Genomic DNA, 23,736 nt, shown 5'->3' with positions numbered 1-23,736 from the left:
GGAAGAAGGATTGGCCATCCACTTCTGAAATAGCAGGCCTCTGAAAACCCTATGTACAACATTTAGATAACAGAGATGGCAAAGGAGGTTGAGTTTTCAAGCAAGAAAAAGGGACTAGGTAACACAAAAGAAATATGGAAAGGGTTCAGGGAAGGAAGTGTCCAAGGATCTGATAAGCTTGTTTGTTGCATGTCTTTTTCTGTGATGGCCATCATACATCCTGTGCTTGATAGGTAGACATCAGGCATCTTTGCTGAAGGTGCATTTCTTCAAGTCATTTTCCAGTTTATAATGCGGGGTGACTTGATTATTAACCTTTAGTTCCTGGAATAACAGTCTCGCAGCAAGCTAATCAATCAACTTAAAGGACCCTAAATGGACATCTTTTACTATTGTCCTAAGCTTTTAAACTATATCTGAGTAATTAAGTGAAAGAACATTCATGCATAGACAACTTTCACTTAGGCAACTATGTCAGAACAATCAGGTTAAAGCGTCTTATATAGGCTACTTTTCCTATCTTCTCAAACTTAAAACTGTGTTTGAGTTTCTACTGCTATCAGTGGCAATTCCTTTTCCGTCCTCCTAATCAGACACTGACATTTATTATATAGACTCATGATATAGTAAACAGAAATTTTATTTTTTAAAGTTAAGTTTTTAAAGTATAATTTACAGACATCTTTTTCAGATACATCAGTCAATGCATTTTGATAAACACATATATTTGTTTAACAATCTTTGTTTTACTACTACAATAAAAATATAAAATAGTTTCCTTATGCCCTTTTGTGACTAATCCCTTTCACTATCTGCAGTCCCAAGAAACCTGCTTTTTTTTATTCCTATCATTTTGCCTTTTTCAAAATGTCATGTTAAATAGTACATAGTTTTTGGTGTCTGACTTCTTTTATTTAACATGATACTCTGTTAGTATCTTTATTATGCTACTAGTTTAACCATTTTAGAATGTGCAATGCAATAGTATTAAGTACATTTGTAATGCTGTGGGACCATCACCACCATTGAGTTCCAAGACTATTTCAACACCCTAAACAGAAACCTCCTCCTCATTAAGTAGTGACATTCCGACCCCTGCTCCTGCCAGCCCTGACAACTATTAATCTGCTTTTCTGTCTCTGTGGATTTTCCTATTCTGGATATTTCAGGTAAGTGGAATTGTGCAGTGTTTTTTGCCTACCTTCTTTCACTCAGCCTAATGTTTTCATGGTTCAGTACTTTGTTATTTTTTATGAGTGACCACTATTCTGTTGCATGAATAAGTCACATTTTGCCTATCATTTGATAGACATTTGGGGGCTCTTTTCCCCTTGTGACTATTGTGAGTAATGTGCTATGAACATATTTTTTTTAAAATGCCTGTTATAAATTTTCTTGGATCTATACCTAGAAGGGAAATTACTGGGTCATATGATAATTCTATGTTTAACTTTGTGAGAACTGCCAAACTGTTTTCCACAACAGCTGCCCCATTTTACATTCTCACCAGCAATTTATGAGGATTCCAACTTCTCCACGTCCACACCAACACCTGTTATTTTCCGTATTCCTGTTTAAAGCCATCTTAGAAGGTGTGAAGTGGTATCTCATTAGGGTTTTGATTTGCATTTCCATGATATAGAACATTTCCCCGCTGTGCTTATTGGATATTTGTCTATCTTTAGAGAAATAACTATTAAAGTCCTTTTAAATTTTTTAATCAGGCTTTCATTTCTTTCTATATATGGATACTAGACCCTTAAAGATAAGATTTTCAAATATTATAGAGTCCTCTGATTCACAAGACTTTTAACTTTGATAAGGCCCAACTTATCTACATTTTAAATTTGTATATTTCTCCTGATTTTTGCCATGGATTGAATTATAGCCCCCCAAATATGTATCAAACAGGAAGAGTAGGTGGCAATGTGAGTATTGTTTTTTATGCTATAAATTATACTATAAATGGTTAATTAGAAAATCTACCATATACAGTTTTACTGAACGCACAATGATGTTGTTACTGTTGGTGTTATATGTCATTGAGTCAGCCATAACTCATAGTTACCCTGTGAACAATAGCTCTGAACCTTGTTCAAATCTGAGCCAATCTCACCATCTCTCACACACCTGCCCCTTTTGCCACAATTACTGTGTCAATCCATCTCATCCAGGACCTTCCTCTCCTGTACTGACCCTCCACCTTTCTCCAAGGACTAGTCCACCCTGGAAACATAGCCAAAGTATGTGAGATGGAGTTTCAAAATCCTTGCCTCTAGGGAGCAACCTGATTTCTCCCTCTTTAGTACAGATGGGTTTTTTCCTCTTGACATGGTATGTTCAAAACTCTTCTTCATCACCACAATTCAAAGTTATCGATTCTTCTTCTGTCATCTTTAGTCATTGTCCAGCTCTCAGATGTATAGCAAGCAATTGAGAAGACCATGGCCTGGATCAAGTGCACTTTACTCTCTCAGCTGACATCACTGCTCTTTAGGAGAGGTCCCTGACAACAGACTTTCCTAAAGCAAATCATCTTTTGATTTCCTGATTGTGGTGTCAAGAGTGTTGATTATGGATCCAAGATAGATGAAATTATTCATAACCTCGATCTCTTTTCCTATCATGATGTTGCCACTTGGCCCAATGGTGAGAATCTTCTTTGTGTTTTTTTTTAATTATATTGAAATGTAATCCATATTGAAGTCTGTAGTCTCACATTCTGCAGCAAATGCTTTAACATCCTCAGTTTCAATGAGCAAGGTTGTGTCGTCTGCATAACTTTGTTGAAAAATCTTCCTTCAATCCTGATGCCACAGTCTTTTTCATAAAGTCCAGCTTCCCAAATTATCTGTTCCACATATAGATTGAAAAGTATGGGAAAAAACCTCCAACAGGTTTGCAGAGGCAGTTAATCACACAGAAGGAGAGTACCCATATTTCTCCCATTGAGTGGCTGGTGGATTTGAACCATGTGCCTCTGAGTTGGTAGTGCAACTCCTTACCACTAATCCACCAAAGCTCCCTATTAGTCTAGGGGAACAGTGTGAGGAAAGCATCTTTACCACATTTGAATCTTTTGCCTTTAAATTTGCAGTTGTTTGCCCCCATTTTGCAATCTGCTGACACATCCTTTCAAAAGCCTCCAGTAGCAGTAATCTTGCTGTGTATGTGTGAATGGGCTCTATGAGGAGAAATGTGGGGTCAAGATTGGTGGGCGATTTATCAACAATCTGCGTTATGCAGATGACACAACCCTGCTTGCTGAAACTGAGGAGGACCTGAAGCACCTTCTACAGAGTGTCAAGGACTGCAGCCTCCAATATGGATTGAGGCTCAATGTCAAGAAGACAAAGATTCTCGCCACTGGACCAATTGGCAGCATCAGGATGGATGGTGAAGAGATTGAGATTGTACACAGCTTTAGTTTGCTTGGCTCCATAGTCAACAGTCTTGGCACCAGCCGCCAGGAAATTAAAAGGCGCATTGCCATGAGAAAGTCTGCTGTTAGGGACCTCTTCAAAGTACTGAAGAGTAATGCTGTCTCTCTGGAGACTAAGGTGCGTTTGATACAGGCCATGGTCTTCGCAATCACTTGTTGTGCATCAAAGAGTTGGACAATGACCAAAGAGGATAGAAGGAGGATTGATGCCTTTGAGCTGTGGTGCTGGAGAAGAGTATTGAGAATACCATGGACTGCTAGGAAAACAAACAGATTTGTCCTGGAAAGGGTTAAACCGGGTGGCTCCTTGGAGGCAAGGATCCTGAGGCTCCGTCTAACCTACTTTGGACATGTTGTGAGGAGAGTCCAGTCCTTGGAGAAGGACATCATGCTTGGGAGGGTGGAGGGACGGCGCAGGAGGGGAAGGCCCTCTATGAGGTGGATTGATTCAGTGACTGGGATAATTGGGATGGGAGTGTCAGAGACAGTGCGACTGGCACAGGACAGAGCAGAGTTTAGGACTGTTGTACACAGGGTCGCTATGAGTCGCAGGCGACTCGATGGCACGTAACAACAACAACATGTGTGAATGTGCTTAATTACCTTAATCTGTCTCACATGAGCCAATCCCGATGACCCTTCCTCTGTGAATAAACATGGCAATCTTGTCCTTCTAATGAATTAACTAAACACCCCACCCTTTTATGAATAAACATGAGATCCTATAAACATTATAACCTTTTCTCACCTCCAGTCTTCAAAAGCATCCCACCAGCCATTAAGAAATGAGGCATGGGCTAGTGAAACTTTGTTCCTCCACATTTTCCTTTGCAGAGTATTTCCTCTAACAAACCTCTTTCTTTGCTTGCACAGAAAAGCATAGACTCCTGTTTTTCTGTTGCTATTTAACAAGAGGAAGAACCTAAATATAAGGAGTAATCTAGAGACATCTTCTTGGTGATTACATTTAGAGAGTAGTCTTGCTATAGTACCTGCATAATAGACATCTAAGATCTGTAAAAAGATTGTTGCCAAGATACACTGACATATCTAGGTATTACTGGACCTGTTGTCATTGTTACCTGCGACTCTTTACTATGTCTATGACACTATGTACAATAGCTCTGAACCCTACTCCATCCTGAGCCAAGCTCACTATTTCTGACACATCTATCCCCATTACTCCAGTTCTTGTGTCAATCCATCTCATCTCTACAGGGAAGCAAAACCTTCCCCTAGTGCCAGTACCCTGAATTCAAACTTTTAATCTCCTAAACTGTGATCGCATAAATTTCTCTGTGTTAAATCTACTTGTGGTATTTCTATTGTTATGTCCCATTGAGTTAGAACCAACTCATAATGGATCCTCCAGTGGGTTTCCTGAGGCAGTAAATCGTGCAGGAAGAGATTGCCCATCTTTTTCCACAGAGCAGCTGATGGATTTGAACTGCTTGCCTTTGGGTTGGCAGCACTCATTACCATGCAGCCACCAAAACTGCCTTCTATTAAAGTAGCACTAGGTAACTAAGACAGTTTTGATATCGTATTTAAGAAACTGTTGCCAAATCCAAGGTCATTAAAATTATTTCTGTTTTCTTTTAAAAGGTCTTTTGCTTTAGCTCTTGTGTTTATGTCTTTGATTCATTTTGATATTAGTATTTCATGAACATTAGGGCCAACTTCATTCTCTTGCATATGGATATCTAGAGGTTGTAGAACCAGTTGTTGAAGTGAAGTTCTTTCCCTATTGGATGTTCATGACACTCTTGCAAAAAATACGTGGATATAGATATATGCCTTTGTGTCCATTGGTCTGTATTTCTATCCTTAGTTAATATCACTATGTTTTGATTACTGTAGTTTTGAAATAAGTTTTAAAATTGGAGAAGTGAGTGTTCCAACTTTGTTCTTTTTCAAAATTCTGTTGGTTATTTGAAGTCCCTTGTAATTTCAAGTAAGTTTGAGGTTCTGTTTTTCCATTTCTGCAGAAACAAAAAAGGATGTTAGAATTGTGTAGGTGTTGCACTAAGTCTGTTGATTACTTTGGGAGTATCTTAACAGTATTACATTTTCTGATTCATAAATATGAATGCCTTTTCATTTATTTAGAATTTATTTTAGCAATATTCTGTAGTTTTCTATGCTTGGTTAGTATTTTATTCTTTTTATTATTTTATAGATAGATTTTTTTTTCCCTTAACTGTTTTTGACCTGTTCATTGTTAGTTTATAAAAATGTAGCTGATTTTTGTGTGGTGTTCTTATATATACTGCACTTCACTGAATTAATTAGTTCCATTCATTTTCATTTATGTGTGTGCAGATTTTTAAAATTTTTCTATATATAAGATGGTAGATAGATAGATGGATAGATAGATAGATAGATAGATAGATAGATAGATAGATACAGAGAAAATTTTACTCTTCCTTTTCAATTGGATGCCTTGGATGCCTAGTATTTCTTTTGTCTGGTGGGCTAATGGTAGGAATCTGCAATCCTAAAGGCATGCTGTTCAAATCTGCCAGTTGCTCTGAGGGAGAAGGATGGACAATCTCCTCCCATGGAATTACTTCCTCTGAAAAGCTCTAGGAGGGTCAGCTATGGGACATTTCCAAGTCGATGGTACACAACAACAACAATTACCCTAGCTGTCACTTTTGGTACAGTGTTGAATAGCAGTGATGAAAGCAAATGTCTTTTTCTTATTCCTTATCTTAGGGAAACAATTTTAATCCTTCATTAAGTATATTAGATATGAGTTTTTCCATATACTCTCTTTACCATGTTGAGGAAATTCCTTTCTATTCCTGAATTTCTAACTGCTTTTATGATGAAAGCGTGTCTCAAATGCTTTTTTTCAGCATTAATTGAAATGATCATGTGAGGGGGGTTCCCCTCCCTCCCTCCCTCCCCCCTCCCATATTGTTGTATAATGTTGACTTGGAACTTACCTGTAGCTGACACTCCAGTGGGTTTTCAGAGGCAATAAATTGCCTGGGAGGAGACTGCCCATTTTTCTCTTGAGGATAGCTTACCTTCGGGATTGCAGCACAGCTTCTTACTACTAGGCTACGGAGCTCTCTAATCCTGTTGTTGTTGATATGTCCCCTTAAAATGACTGCAACTCAGCGACCTAAGCACTGAGACTATGCACAATAGATTTGAACCCTGACCTATCCTGAGCCAATTTCACTGTCTCTAACACACCTCCCCACATTATTCCTGTCACTCTGTCAATCCATCTTACCCAGGGTCTTCCTCTCCTGCACTATCCCTCTGCCTTTCCAAGCATGAAGATCTTCTGCAAGGACTGGTCCCTCCTGGGAACATGCTCAAAGTATGTGAGATAGAGCTTCAGAATCCTTGCCTCTAAGGAGCAACTTGGTTTCACCCTCTTTAGGACAAACCTGTTCATTTGGCAGTCCATGGTATGTTCAATACTCATCTCCAGCAACACAACTCAGAGGCATTGACTCTTCTTTTGTCATCCTTAATGTAGTATGTTACATTAATTCCTTGTTGGCTGAGTGTTTTTTTGTTTTTGTTTTATTTTGGGGGGATTTGTTTTGCTTTGGGTTGTTGTTTTTGTCACCAATTTACTCAGAATCTGGTAAAATATGCACAGCAAATTGGTTTTATCTTCAACAGTTCATACACTCTGTGTGTTTGTGTGTGCGTGTGAAAGAGAGCGACTGATGCCAACACCCACAATATAACAGCACTTTCTCCTGTTTTTACTATTTCTATACATTCACTATTCTTAGATCGATTTTTTTCATCTTTAACTTTTTTTGCCATGTAGATGCAAGTTTACAGAGTAATTTAGTTTTTCATTGATCAATTTTCAATAACGTTTATTTTCTATTGGTTTGCACACAAAGTTCCTATACTTTGTGTTTCACGCTATCTTTCATTTACATTATGTTTCATACAATCATTTCCAGTAATTGTGTTTTATGTTAATCACCAGAGAGAAAAAAAATGCAAAGTATAGGAAAAAATCCTAATCATCATTGAACTGTGTTTACCATTACCCTGTCTTTCCAGATCATCACAAGATCTTTCCCATTTCCTTTACCCTCTTTCCCTCCACCAACCAAATCATGCAGCCCTATGATTTTTATTTATGCCCCTCCTAATCCCTCTGCTCCCACCTCTTCCCCCATTGAACCCCCATACATGTTTTACTAGTTATCCTTCTATTTTTAAAATAATGGTCTTAGAAACTATCTGTTCTTATAAGACTGAGTTAATTCACTCAACCTGATGCTCTCTAATCTCTCCAAAGTTAATGCAGTAATTTTTGAAATTGTTGCTCCTAAGTGCTGCATAGTATTCCATAACGTGAACATACCACAATTTCTCAAACCATTCAATTGTGGTTAGACATTTAGGCTGTTCCCATGTTCTTGCGATGGTAAACAGTTCTGCTTTGAACATTGGTGTATAAATCTCCATTTGTGTCTCAGTTCTAATTTCCTCAGGGTATATTCCTAGCAGTTGAATAGTAGCTGGGTAATATTGAATTTATATATTCAACTTTTTGAAGAAATGCCAAAGGGTGGCATTCAAGGGTGGTTGTACCACTGCCTTCAAGGGTGGTTGTACCACTGTACAATCCCACCAACAGTGTATGAGAGTTCCTATCTCACCACATCCTTCCCAACATTTATTGCTTACTGTCCTGTTAAACGTTGCAAGTGCTACTGGGGTGAGATGGTATCTCATTGTGGTTTTGATTTGCATCTCTCTTATTGCCAGTGTTTTAGAGCATTTATTTATGTATCTGTTGGCAATTTGAATAAATGTCTTCTCTGTTAAAAGTCTTTGCATGTCTTTTGCCCATATTGTAATTATTTGATCAGTCTTTTTCTTTTGGAGGCCCTATAGTATTATGTGAACTTTTGTTATGAGACCCTTGTTTGAGATGGTCTTACCAAATATGTTTTTTCCCCCAAGTCAGCAGGTTTTCTTTTCACCCTTTGGGGAAAGGTTTTTTTGTTTTTTTTTTAAGTGGTCACAGGATATGAACAGACACTTCACCAAAAAAGACATTCAGATGGCCAACAAGCACAAGAAGAAATGTTCAAAATCCCTAACTCTAAGAGAGATGTAAATCAAAACAACTATGTGATATTATCTCACCCCAGTAAGAATAGCAAAATTTAACATAACCACAAGCAACAAATGTTGGCGAGGATGTGGAGAAACTGGAATTCTTATTCACTGTTGGTAGGAATGTAAAATGGTGCAACCGTTGTGGAAAGTGGTGTGGAGCTTTCTCAAAAAGTTGCAAATAGAAAAAAGCACCATTACCAGAATAAAGAAGTATCAAGCTGCAACGAAAAAAAAAAAGTTGCAAATAGAGATACCATTTGACCCAGCAATTCCATTACTGGAAATATACCCCAGAGAGACCATAACTGCCATCCAAGCAGATATATGCACACCCATGTTTATTGCAGCTTTGTTTACAATAGCAAAGAGTTGGAAGCAACCTAAGTGTCCCCAAAAAACAAATGGATAGAGAAGCTGTGGTATATTCACACAATGGAATACTATGCCACATTTAAAAACAAGGAACTTATGCAATATTATTAAAAATGGGTGTCCCTGGAGAACATTATGCTGAGTGAAATATCTCAGTCACAAAGGGACAAATACTGCATGGTGCCACTGTTGTAGAATGGGTCTGACCTCAGGGTTGGGTAAGACCGAGAAAAAACTGGGTAAATTATGTATACTGTATTGAAACAGATGAGGGAAAGAACAGATTAGAGCTGATGTATGATTGAGTATTATGGTTAGCACAGGAGTCCAGAATTAAGGTTGCATAGAGAAGTGTACTTGGTGTGTGGTGGGGAGGTGGAGGAGGGATGGGGGAATTACATACCAACGAAGGAATTTTTTTTCCTTTTTTTTTTCAAAGAGAGGAGCGAACTGGTGGGGAGGGTGGGCAGGGAGAAAAGTGCAACAATGAATGAATGGAAATCCAAAATCTATGTAAATGTTTATTAAAATTAATAAAAAAATGTTTTTAGTATGTGTACCATCAAATCAGATCTGACTGGTACAGGAGGAGATTGCCCCTTATTCTCCAGCAGAGCGCCTGGTGGATTTGAACCACATACCTCTGAGCTTGCAGTGCAGCTTCTTGCCACTAGGCCACCAGAGCTCCGTTTGGGGAAAGTTTTTGAGGAGAACAGTTTTTGTTGAAGAGGTTGTCATTTCCCCACTTGATAGGTTTTCTTTCTTTGTCAAATGTTAGTTGACCATAGATAGCTGGGCCCATTTCTGGGTTTTCAATGCTGTTATATTAGTCTCTGTGTCCATCATTTTACTAGTATCATGCTGTTTTGGTTTGCCTTTTCTCTCTCTTTAAAAAAGTAAATGTGATATCTGTATTGGAATTGTGTTAAACATGTATATTGCTTTTGGTAGGATTTTCATTTTCACTATATTGAGTCTTCCTACCCATGACAGGGACTATTTTTCCATTTATTTAGGTCTTTTATGGTTTCTTGCAGAAGTGTTTTGTAATTTTCTTTGTAAAGGTCCTTTGTGTCTCTACTTAGGTACAGGGTTCAGAGCTGTTGTACATAGGATCACTATGAATTGCAAGCAACTCTATGGCACATAACGACAACAGCAATCATAAGCTTACATTGGCTTTTGTTTGCTGAACCATACTTAGAATCCTAGTATAACTCCTACTTGGCCACCATGTATAAAATTTTTATTATTTTGTAAAGGATTGTTACAAATACATTTCACATGGGATATTACTTCTTTCATGTTTCTCTCTCTTTCTGTCTCTGTCTCTCTTTCTCATATCTATGGCTCATTTTGTTTTCTGGGTAATGCTGTCCTCATTAGATAAATTAGAATGTGTTTACCTACCTTCTACTTATTGAAAGAATTTGAGAAGGATCGGCTTAGTTTTTTAAGTGCTGGATAGGACTTGCCAGTGAAGACATTTATGCCTGGGTTTTTCTTTTGGGGAGAGGTTCTATTATTATTATGGATTAATTTTAATTATTATAAGTGTTATCAGATCTTTTATAGCAATTATATGTGAAGAATTTTCCTGATGATTTTTAGAGGCAGCCTAAACAGAGAAACTATGCAAGGCTCATTTTAAAATCCTTAGTTGACCTTCTATCAGTCTGCAGGGGTCTCTAAAACCCCACTCAATATCTCCCTGCAATCTTAATAAAGGAGCTTACTGCTTTCTTCTAGATTTAATCTGTGTGCTGTAGCTGTTTGAAAATCATCTGTCACTTGGAGTAGACTCTTCAGACTAGTGGGACAAGATTAGCTAAAACAATTGTGAAAAGAAATTGGGAAACTAGGTTAGCAATCATATAAACCTGACACTATATGTAATAGTTCAGCTGTTGATTTGAACTCCTCTTTTTAATCAAAGCATTCCCCCTCCTCAAGGATATCTGTTATTTTTGCTTTCTCAGTGCTAAATGACTTTTGACAAACTCGTTTATATGACTTCTCAGTGGAGCATTCATGTTTGAATTTTTTGCTGTTGTTGTTTAGAAAGAATCTTGGCATTATCTCACTTACTGCCATGCACGAAGCAAAAAGGAGATGTTGCTGTTGACCTTTGTGCTACCATAATCTTGGATTCTTTTCAATCTCCTGAGCCACTGGGAATGGAGGTTTCCCAAGGCAGTTCTAATGCAAGCAACAGAAGAAAAGAAAGTACCAAAATAATGAATTTTAAAGTCAAAGGAAGAACCCCCGCTCTTCCTTTTCTTTTTCCAATTTAAAAAGTTCTTTCTTTGGCTATTCATCTGCTGAAAATAGAACTCCCCCTCGAGGCAATTTCACAAGAGATGGCCTCTGACAATCTCTGGCATGACTTTCTAACACAATGAATATTTCTTGATTTGTATTTAAATTCACAGTTCATTGTTTTCATAAAATCTGCTCTTCTTTATTGTTCTTGGAAAATGAGAAGAACTGATTGATAAAATCCAGCACAAGATGCATAGCACCGATGGAGATTTTGTAAGAGGGCATTATTTTATTCCTGTTGTTTCTTATATGAAATGAAGTATCTTAATGCTGGGTTTTGAGTTCTACTCCGTGGTAGGTGCTGTGAACCAATACCATCTGGAAGCAGATCTTTTGACAATTACTGATGTCATTACCAAGACACAGGAGAAAATGAAACTGATGTTCAATACTTAGAAAATGAAAATCCCTTATCAACAAGCCCTCATTGGATAGTAGTTTGTAATGACATTCTAGAGAACACTGTGGTTTTTCTAGGATTTGAAAGACAGAGATCATATCATTAGATAACACTTCCTCTCTTTGGGACCAAGATATTTGAAGCTGTGGAGCCGAAGTCGTAGGAATCAGAAGCAAAAAATTTTGTAAGCAGATAATTGGGCACAATGATGGGAACTGTTCCCAATTCTTCCCCTTAATTTCTGCGTCTATGGTGTTAAAAACATGCTAAAAACATTGGTAGGTGATTTGGAGCATGTACTACATGTTCCAGACATGCTAACGTTGCCAAGTATTGTCATAGTTCTCTACTGCTGCTATACCAGAAACAAGTGGGCGGCTTTAACGAACAGATTATCTTACCATTTAGGAGGCTGGAAATCCAAATCTGAGTGTCAGCTCTGGGGGAAGGTCTGCTTTCTCTCTGTGTTGGTTATGGAACAAAGTCTGTGTTTCCTTCAGCATCTTTAGGGCCTTCCCTGGTATCAAGGAGCTTCATTTCACAAGGGCATAGTTCCAAAAAGATGAGCTCTCTTCCGGTGATTATTTCTAGGTGTTACTGAGGTACTCCTTTTTCAGTTTGCTTTCTCTCTAGTGAAATAAAACCTATTATAGTCCGCACTCATGGGAAACTCCTCTTACACTGGATCAGGTCTAATAATGAAAGTGAAGAATATATTGCACCCTTAATTCTTTTACAACTATTTGGTTTATCAGATAATGAGGGATTATTACATAGCTCCCACATTATATCATTGTTAGAATATATTTTGAAAAGTCAAGATGCAGTCCTTTTATTTGGAACCCAAACTGAGTCTGATAGACATTCCAACCATTCTATAATGTCAGCTACATCTGGCAAATCTTTGGAGCCTATTGCTTCATTGTTTTTGCAGTGAATGACATTTCTTGTGTGCTGTGTGGAATTCCATGCTAATAAAATCAACATTCTGTGAGACTACAGATGGTGGTTTTCGCAGGTACTTTCAAGACAAGGAAAACAAATCTGTGTCTAGAATGAGTGTCTGTTTCATTGACGACCAATTACTAAGACCTCAGTGATAAGAGATGTTTAACATCATGAACCTGGTGGCTGCTGGCTGCTCCCGTCCCCTAGGATATGGTGCTGTACTAGGGTGATGTGTTTGTAGTTGGTACATTGGACACTTAGCTAGATTCACCTTGGTGAGAAGAAGTTCATTCCTTTGAACCTGTGCTTAAAACTCATCTCTGCCATTGAACAAATGACAAGTTGACTAACACACACATAACAACTCCTAACAACAACAACAACAAAAAATCAAAAAAATCAACATCAAATACTAGAAATAATTGTTTTCCAATCCTAGAGGCTCTAAGTCCCAAACAGAATATCAGATGTGCTGATTACTTCTGAGAGCTAACAGAGACATTGTTCTATGCCTCTCTCATAGCTTCTGGTGGCTCCCAGCAATTCTTGACATTCCTTGGCTTGCAGCTTTGTTTAACTCCATGGCTGTCTGTCACGTGGCTGTCTTTTCTTTGTCTCATGCTGTCTCTGTTTTCCTTTTCTATAATATACAAGATAGATGTGGTTAGGACCTACGCTGCACCAATATTAACTCATGATGACTGATAGCTGTCATTAAAGACCCTATTACCAAATAAAGTAATGATTTAAAAGAATCAAGAATTAAAAACTCAACTCAACATTGCCCACTCAAGTTGGAGCTGACTCCTAGCTGACCCCCCAGTGTATTGTAAGAGGGTACAAATTGCACAGAAGGAGATTGTCCCATCTTTCTCTTTTGCAGTGGCTGATGGATTTGATTCAGTGACAGGGGTAATGGGGGTAGGTGTGTCGGAGATGGTGAGATTGGCACAGGATAGGGCAGAGTTTAGGGCTGTTGTACATAGGGTCGCTATGAGTCACAGATGACTCGACAGCACATAACTGCAACAACAACAACACTTGTTTATAGAGAACACCAATCTTATGCTCTCATATGAGCACGCACATGGGAAGAAGTGAACTTGTAACCTGTATATATTACATGAGCACATTCACATCATTTACCCCCATTCCTGCTTTTTATCACTTCTCTAGTCCAGTACTTTCTAAGCCCCAGGCCATGAATTTCAGAAATAGAGATATATGCACATCTCTTTCCAGGCAGAGTGACAACCAGATCATATGGTTTGAGGTTATGTCCACTGGGAAAATGTTTTGTCCTCATACTTCTTCAGGGCTGCCCTAAAGATGCTGATTCTATAGCAGTTTATATCCATTACACACAAACACATGCACACACTCACACACACCACTTCAACTTACTGCCATCAAGTCAGTTCCAACTCATAGCTATTTTCCATCAGGTTTCCAATGTTGTAAGTCTTCACGGAGGAGACTGCCTATCTTTCTCCTACAGAGCATGGGATGATTCAAATCACCAAAGAGGCACAGATTTTTTTGGTTAACAGTGCAACACACTATGGACTATGCCACCTGGACACTTTACATCCAGTGTTGTTCTTGGGTGCCATCAAGTTGACTACATCTCACAGTGACCCTCTGAACAACAGACCTGGCCTGGGCCCTGTCGTGCACCAATCTCATGCTCAAACCCACTGTGCTGGTCACTGTGTCAGTTTGTTTTGTGGAGAGTCTTCCTCTCTTTGTCTGACCCTCCACTTTTCCCACCATGATGTCTCTCTCCAAGGATTGTTTCTCCTGAAGATATGCCCTAGGGAGCTCTGGCTGCCTAGTGGTAAGAAGCTGCCCTGCAAACCCAGAGTCACACAGTTTGAATCCACCAGCAGCTCCACGGAAGAAGGGTAGGCAGTCTCTTCCTGTGTGATTTACTGCCTCTGAAAACCCACTGGCGGGTCAAATACTGGTTAGCTCCACCTCAATAGCACACAACAACAACATCAATAAAAGAAACAAACCAAGTGAGGCAACACTTCACCATCCTTGCCTTTAAGGAGCACTTTGGCTGCTCTTCTTTCAAGACAGATGAGTTTCTTCTTTCATCTGTCTTTGAGATGTTCAGTACTCTTCCCCAACACCATAATTCAAAGCCTTCAATTCATTTTCTGCTCTCCTTATTCATTGTCCAACTCGCACATGCATAGCATGTCATTGCTATTGTTATGTGCTGTCAAGTTAACTATAACCCACAGTGACCCTAAGAACAATGGCTCTGAATCTTGTCCTATCCTGAGCTAACCTAATGGTCTCTGAATAGGTGTTTATGTATTGTACAGATGCACCTCTAAACATAGCTCAAGCATTTTACTCCTGTACAAGTGGAATTTCTTATGAGAACAAGGTGTGGGTGAAGAAAAGGTGTTCATGAAGCAGGAAGAGAAATTTGAGATGCCTTCTTATTTTGAACCCTTTGTGCTTTTAGATCGCACTACAGCTAGAGTGGATTTTCAAAACCATATGTTCTTGATAATTAACATCCTTTCTCACAGTCAAGGTCATCATAGTTCAGGTCATGAGGTCATTTGGATCTCATAGTCAGTACCAGGGCCCAGGAGCATTGAATACAGCTTTGATCTCCAGACCTAGAGGCCTGCATTTCTCTTCCTGGGGCTTTTCAGGGACGCATACAGCATTTTCATCGTCCAGAGATACCTCCAGCGCCACTGGGTGTGCTGGGTCACAAGGTTCAAATGGCAGTAAGTCCTATAAGTCCTGAACCTGCTACAGAATGAGTTCTTCCTCTGGGCCACACTCACAGTCAGCAATCTAACAAATTACCCAGTAAATGGGTTAGAGTAACAGATCCAACTGTAATGTATGTTGCCTCCCCAAGTCTAAGGAACCTCTTCCTTAGTGGTAAAGGGAGGAAAGGATTTTACCTTGGGATATAGATTTTAATAGAAGACCAGGGGGAATGATAAATACCATAAAAGGGGAGAAAGGCTGGAACCCTGAGGAACAATGACACAACTGTATTCAAACCTGAAAACTCATTGTCATTGAGTTGAAACTGGCTTAGAGCTGACCTTCTGGTGAGTTTTCTGAGGCTGTAAGTCACACAGGAGAATGCCAGTCTTTCTCTTGCAGAACCTCTGATGGGTTCAAATCACATCAAAGAGGAATCATCATCTTTGGATTAGTAGCACAACTTTCTAATGTTGCTGTTGTTGTTATGTGCTGTCAAGTCGCCTGTAATTCATAGTGACCCTGTGTACAGCAGCTCTGAACCCTGCCCTGTCCTGAGCCAGTCTCACTAATCTTGACACACCAACCGCATTGCCTCAGTTACTGTATCAATCCACCTCATTTGAGATTTTCCTCTCCTGCACTGTCTCTCCACCCTTCCAAGCATGATGTCCTTCACCAAGGACCAGTCTCTCCTGGTCGTGTGCCCAAAGTATTGTGATATGGAGCTTCAAAATCCTAAGCTTCAAGGAGAAACTTGGTTTCATCCTCACCAAGACAGACATATTTGTATGGTAGTCCATGGTATGTTCAAGACTCTTCTCCAACACCACAATTTAAAGCATCAATTCTTCTTCTGCCATCCTGGGTCGGTCATTCAGCTTTCTGATGCATAATTAGTAATTGCAAAGACAATGGCCTGAATCAGGTGCACCTTAGTCTCTAGACTGACGTTGTTGCTTTTCAGTACTCTGGCGAGGTCCCTCACTGTAGATTTTCCCAATGTAATTTGTATTTTGATTTCCTGACTGCTGATGTTAAGAGTGTTGATTATGGAGCCGAGAAAGTTGTAATTATGAACAACCTCAATCTCTTCTTCATCTATCATGGTGCTGCCAGTTGGCCCAGTGGGTGAAAATCTTTGTCTTCTTGATGTTGAGCTTCAATCCATATTGAAGACTACAGTCCTTGACCTTCTGCAGCAAGCGCTTCAGGTCTTCCTCAGTTTCAGCAAGCAGTGTTGTGTCATCTGCATAACATAGGCTGTTGATGAGTCTTCTTCCAGTCCTGATGCCACATTCTTCCTCATAAAGCCCTGCTTCCTGAATGATCTGTTCTGCATATAAATTGAAAAGGAATGGAGATAGAATGCATTCCAGACACACTTCTTTCCTGATTTTGAATCATGCAGTGTTTCCCCTTCTCTGTTCTGAAGACTGCTTCCTGGTCCAAGTATAGGCTTTGCATCAGCACAATTTGGGATTCCCGGTCTCCTCAAGGTCAGCCACAATTTGTTGTGATCCACACAGTCAAATGCCTTTGCATAGTCAACAAAACACAGATAGACATTCCTCTGGTACTCTAAGGTGAAAGACAGAGTAAATAAAAATGTACAGAGGCTGAAAGGAGCTTTTGAGTGTTGTTGTTGCTGTTAGGTAATGTCAATTTGGCTCTGACTCAGAGTGACTCTATGCACAGCCAAGTGAAACCCAGCCTGCTCCTGCACCATCTCCACAATCTCTTCTAGGCTTAAGCCCATTATTAAGCACTGCCTTTTGTTGAGAGTCTTCATCCCTTTCACTCACCTTCAAGGGAAAGTCTAGACAGGAGGCAGGAAATCTTAGAGACATCCCTGAGGTCGAGGAAAGAGGATTTCAAGATGAGAAGCAATCAACTGTCATATGTGACAGAGTTACTATGGTTGTTGTATACCTTTGAATCAGAACCCACCCATAACGGGCCCTCTAGTGGGTTTTCAGAGGCAGTTAATAACACAAGAGGAGAATACCGTCCTTCTCCTGTGGAGCATCCGTCTCCCACACACAGCAGCTGGTGGATTTGAACCATGTGCCTCTAGGATTGCAGGACAGCTTCTTGTCACTAGGCCATCAGTGCTCCCAAGAGATAATATGAGATAAAAACGGAGACTCTCCATTGGGATTAATAGCAAGGAAGTTGGTGGCTTTGGTGGGAGGTGTTTTAGAATACTGTGTGAGCAGGGATATTATAGTAGATTATAGTAGAATGAGGAATGAATGGAAATTGAGAATCCAGTCAATCTTATGCCTCTTAAAGAACTATTCCATCTTCAAGCAAAATAAAAAAAATAGTTTAGGATGAAATGGAATGATAGCTGAAGATTCCATTTAAGTCGCAGTATTCTGAAAGTACAAATTTCTGCTAGAGAAGGAAAGGTTGAGAGTAGACACAGTAAGGGCATTGCAGATGGAGTGAGGTTCTGAAGGAGCTAGAAAGGGCTGACATCAAGAGCTCTGTGTCACAAGTGTCAGCATCCAGTGAAATTCATTGAAATTCATTCTTCACAGTTGAAATAATCCATTTGCGATAGAGCCTGGAGTCTGCTTTTCTCATAAATATACAATATCCAAAACAATAGATGAAAGTTCCAAAAGGTGACTTTAAAAATTGATGACTTGAATTAGAAGAAATTGGTACACTGGGGACATGGTCAGATGTAAATAGAATAAAACCGATGAATGTTGATGACATGATATCATATTATGGAGGCAAAAAATATCAGGAAATGGCAGTTTGAGATTTACATGCTCTCCTGGGGGAGCTGAACAGAGAAGCCAACGAGTTGTGTAGTTTTAACAGTGAGCACCATTGTGGATGATAAATTTAGAAGTACAGTTTTTCATATCCCAACCTGGAATATGATACTGTAATCACTGTTGTTTTGATTTGATTTGTGGCTACTGATCTACCTGAAGCAGGTCATGTTCTTAAAGAGTTATTTGGTCACCAGTGGTGATGAGCGAAACCAGCCACTCCATAGAGAAAGATGTAACAGGCCGCCTTCAACGAGATTACAGCCCATCCACTGACTCTACCAGAGTCACCTGTCAAGCCTGCACCTGACTGAAATCACTCCTGTGGCACTACTTGCAGCCAAACAAAGTCAGGCCTATATGGGAGCTCTGGTGGCTTAGTGGGAAGGAATTGTGCTGTAAACCCAAAGACACACCATTTGAATCCACCAGCTGCTCCACAGAAGAAAGATAGGCAGTCTTCATCTTTGTGATTAACTGCCTTTGAAAACCTGCTGGAGGGTTGGTTCTGACAACAACAACAGCAGCATACTGTGATCAATAATGCTAAGATGGAATGCTCTCTTAAGAACAATCAACCATACAAGATCAAAAGGGCAGCATTTGCCTAGGGTAAAGCTCAGTAGACCAGAAAAGATGAGAAAGAAGGATGAATGGAAACAGGAAACACAGGGGATAAATTGGAAGTGTTCTGTTACAATTTGGAGAGCATAGATTATGTCAACAGATGTAATGTGTATCAGTTGCTGAATGAAAATCAATTTGCTGAGCAAATGCTAATTTTAAACCATACAGTGCTCTCTTGCTCTGTTCAGATAACAGATTCTTGATCTAGGTATAGGTTGCACAGGAGCACAATTAAATGTTCTGGGATTCTATTCTTTTCAATGTTAGCCATAATTTATTATAACCCACATAGACAAATGCCATTGATGGCAAATAAAGCATAAATATACCTCTTGGCATTCTTTGCTTTCTGTCAGGATCCCTCTGACATCAGCAATTATTTCCCTGGTGCGATGACCTCATGGTTCAAAGTCAGGAAAGGAGTGCATCAGGGATGTATCCTGTCCCCATACCTTTTCAATCTATATGAAGATCAGGTCATTCGGGAACCAGGGCTTTATATGGAGGAATGTGGCATCAGGATTGGAGGTAGACTCATCAACAACTATGTTATGCAGATGACACAACCTTGCTGGCTGAAACTGAAGAAGACATGAAGTGCTTGCTGCAGAAGGTCAAGAACTGTATAGTCTTCAATATGGATTGAAGCTCAACATCAAGAAGACAAAGATTTTCACCAACTGGGCCAATTGGTAGCATCACTGTTGGGGGCTGCTAGTTCAATCTAGCTGAAGCCATTTTGTAATTCTCTAAGGACATGTCTGGACATGTTGCCCCACCCTGGGAGGATAGGTTTTGGTTTACTGGGAATGCCCTGCTAAGTAACCTTACTTCTCCTTTCCACTCCCCTCATTGTACTCCTGTATATAAGCTGTGAGTGCTTTCAATAAAATCGAGACTTGATTGGAATCTCAACTTGTCTCCATGCTTCTGTGTCTCCTGTCCCCCCCCTTCTCATTCTTCCCCTTCTAGGGTCACCGTTGAAGATCCCTGCAGGCTGGGGCACATCACGGCAGATGAGAAGAGATTTAGGTTCTTAACAATTATAGATTTCTTGTTTCCATTTCAACACTCTTAACACCAGCAGCCAGGAAATCAAAAGACAAATTGCGTTGGGAAAATCTGCTGTCAGGGACCTCTTCGGAGTATTGAAAAGCAATGATGTCAGTCTAGAGATTAAGGTGCACCTAATATAGGCCATGGTTTTCGTAATAACTTGTTATGCTTCAGAGAGCTGGACAGTGACACGGGATGGCAGAAGAAGAATGTCTTCAAATTGTGGCACTGGAGGAGAGTCTTGAACATACCATGGACTGTCAAGAAAATAGGTCTGTCTTGGAGATGGTGAAACCAAGTTTCTCCTTGAGGCTAGAATTTTAAAACCCCATTTCACATACTTTGGACATGTGGCCAGGAGAGAGACTGGTTTTTGGAGAAGAATATCATGCTTGGAAGGTCTGAGCGACAGCACAGAACAGGAAGACCTTGGATGAGATGGACTGATACAGTGACTGGGGCAATGAGTGTTGGTGTTTTGGAATTAGTTAGACTGGCTCAGGACAGGGCAGGGTTCAGGACTACTGTACATAGGGTGGCAATGGGTCACATCACACAACAACAACAACAACAACAACAACAATCACCTCTTCTAAATCCAGCTTGAATGCACTGCAACTTGAGGTTTGAATTTGTCCTTCAGTTTGAGAAATGCAGAGCAAGTCTTTTCCTTCTGCTTCTCTGACTTATCTCACTTACTTTGGGCTTACTAGCAGGAGGACCTGGTTCCTAGAGAAGGACATCATGGCTGCAAAAATAGATCATCAGAGAAGGAGAGGAAGAGCCTCAATGAGCTGTTGACATTGTGGCTGTAATAAGGTGCTGGAGCCCGAAGTTATTTGTGGGACAGCACAGGATTGGGCAGGGTTTTGTTCTGCAGTATCCTGTCACTTGGTAATTGGAGCTGAATCCAAGGCCCCTAAAAACAACAGAATGAAATGTATGAAAGAAACAAAGAAGGCTCATAAACCAAAGAAACTTTAAACTTGTTTCTCACAATTGCTACATGTACCTGGATAAGAATGTACACAATTGTGTTCTTTCAGTTAGAAGAGTTTTACATGATACTAGTTATAAACCAATTTCTTATATCTGACCTTATGCTATATATTTTCTATATTATTTTTTAATGACAACAAAGGATAGTGAGAGTAATTAAAGCATAGGTATATAAGGACATTCACATTTTGTTTGTATCCTAAAGGTTTATACTGTGGTAATCAACATAGTACAATAGCACAAGCCTGTGAACTGGAATCAAACAGATATATTGGTCCAAACTCTTGTGTAGTAGATTTTCCCAACGAAATCTTTACATGTAGTTCTGTTAATTGTTTCCAATTATACTTTCATTGCTGCTGTCTCTTCACTGGTGGAGTCAGGAGATATATATCTGTTCTTCACCTATTATTCAAATCTCTACATAACTCACTGCTTACACTTCCCTTCTGGAAAGCCTTCTTTAGACAAAACAGGAATAGCCAGCTCTCTTAATCTGGTGGAAGGTTGTGTGCTATTTGTGTGTAAAATTTATAAAGCTCAGTCAGAAAAAAAGAGAATTGTTTCTTATTAAGTTCTAAATCAGAAGGGAGGCTCGGGTAAATTGTACTTGTGAAACTAAACATGATTTATGGTTAGGTAACAATTTAACATTTTCAGGAAAACTTAGTATCTTAGTTGTTGCAACTAAATGTACCTCAGGAAATGGATGCACTAATTATATTTTTGCAAATTTGTTGCTGGTTTCAATGACATTAAGAATAGTAAGCTGGCTAAGAATAATCTTTTGCTAGGTTAACTATATGTGTTAATTAAAGTTTATTAGATCTGACTTCAACATTTAGAGGCTTGCTCTAAATTTGTAATAGGGCTGTTAAGTGTTACATTTCTAGCAATTTTTGTTTTGTTTTGGTATAAGTAAGCAGAACACTTTTAAATAAAGAAGCATTCAATTGCTCCCCTTTGTAGAAATTCAAAGAAAGTTCATTCAGAAAAGCTGAAACAACTCATGCATATATTTATGTTTTGTTTCACACTGTGAAATATGGAGTCATGTTCTGGAAAACTATTAAAAGATAGTTTATTTCACTGGTAGACTAGTGGCAAGAAGTTGCGCTGCAATCACGATGGCACGTGGTTCCAATCCACCAGCTGCTCCGTGGGAGACGGTTCTGCAATCTCCTTCTGTGCGATGAACTCTCTCTGAAAATCCTCTGGAGGGTCAGCTATGGTGGGTCTCAATTCTGACTCAACGGTACAAAACAACAACATTTACTTATTGCTTAATTACATGTGCAGCTACTGTCTAAAATGTTATTGTTGTTGTTTTGTTGTTGTTGTTATGTGCCGTCGAGTCGTCGAGTCGTTTGAGACTCATAGCGACTCTATGCACAACAGCCCTAAACCCTGCTCTGTCCTGCGCCAACCGCACTGCCTCTGACACACCCATCCCGATTACCCCAGTCACCGAGTCAATCCATCTCATAGGGGGTCTTCCCCTCCTGCGCTGTCCCTCCACCCGCCCAAGCATGATGTCCCTCTCCAAGGACCCGTCCCTCCTGGCAACATGTCCAAAGTAGTTTTCCTAAAGCCAGTAAAATGTTAGAACTAACTGGGAAAGCAGATGGTTGCAAGCTAATCAAGAACCCCTAAGCTCTATTACAGCTCCTTCATATTAGGAGACTAATGGCTTCACTCCAGCAAAGTCTGATCCTCTGGCACAGGCTCCGAAGGTAGCCTGTGGTTCAGATGTAGATTGTTTTGAGAGCACTGGAGCCTCTGAGGGGTCGAGTAATCATATTGAGACAGGGAAAAAGAGGACACCTTAGGAGCTAAAATAGATAGAATATTGTGCTGAAACCTGGCAAAATCCTTAACATCCCAGTCTACCACACAGTGTTTTTAATTTATACCTTGGGATGCTCTGTGAGTTAAGGCAAAAAGAATTAGAATACAAACGGATAGTATACTTCTAACAGTCTGCATAAAAAGAAAACTTCTGCTGGTTTTCGTTCTTTATTCCTTCCAAAGGAAGGAATAGGGAACAGGAGCAATCTTTTCTTCTTTTCTCTCTCTTTTCCAATGAAAGAAAAATGGGTGGCGAATCCTAATTTTAGGAATCTTTGTAAATATTCTGGAAACCTTTGGATCATGTTGAATCCTTGGAGAAGAGCATGAAGTTTTGCGTACGTCCTGGGCAGTGCCTGGCGTTCTGTGACAGAACTGTCATAATTAATAAGTAGTCATGATCAACATCTCATTTGCAGGCTGACCAGAAAGGTCCTCTGGCTTCCTTTTAGTAAACTACTTAGCAGGGGTCCCGACCATCTCTTATTTCCCCTGTTGCTTTTGGTTACTGCGGCGAAGGGCCACACACAAGGCAGACACAACAGTTTTTTAATACTTAGCCTTCATTTATTCAGGTCTGTTTCCAAGTTCTCTGTTTGTAGCTAAAGTAGTCCGTTAAGAAAACTGAGAGAGGCAATCTTGAGTTAGAGGAACCAAGAGAGGCTTTTGTTTTCCTGTGATTTCTGGAGTGGAAGTTGGGACGTGTGGGATGAATTTTGGTACCTTAAGGATTAGGTAAAAAAAAAAAACAAACAAACATCCGTGTGGGAAGCCAGGTGGTGCTTAGGTTGGAAGGCCAAGTAAGACGACACCAGCGTGGGGAGAAGCGAGAGTGCAGGGCTAATGAAGGACGGGGACCCTGCGGGGCCTCCGACCCCGACCTCAGCCCAGCGGAGGGACGTTATCTGGAGAGAAACCCTGAGAATCCCGAGCCAGGCGGTCGCTAGGTGACACCCGGGCGGCAGGCGCGCGGGGTCGGGCGCGCGAGCGACTGTCCCTTTAAGGGGCCGGTCTCCGGGCATCGCCGGCCCAGACGCCGGGACGTGCCGGGGGCCGCCCCGCCCCGA

At 40.1% G+C, this 23,736-nt stretch overlaps 1 protein-coding gene across 1 annotated transcript in view; it reads right to left on the bottom strand.

Annotated features, from left to right (window-relative positions):
* The window catches only part of LOC102859601 (nuclear receptor corepressor 1-like), a 39,278-nt gene that overhangs the window by 14,957 nt on the left and 585 nt on the right, over nucleotides 1–23,736 (bottom strand). The window lies entirely within an intron of this gene.

The sequence above is a fragment of the Elephantulus edwardii genome, unplaced genomic scaffold (assembly GCF_000299155.1).
Source record: "Elephantulus edwardii isolate Elephantulus edwardi_28Jun2011 unplaced genomic scaffold, EleEdw1.0 scaffold00140, whole genome shotgun sequence".
Lineage (NCBI taxonomy): Eukaryota > Metazoa > Chordata > Mammalia > Macroscelidea > Macroscelididae > Elephantulus > Elephantulus edwardii.
This window is presented reverse-complemented; position numbering and strand designations above follow the sequence as displayed.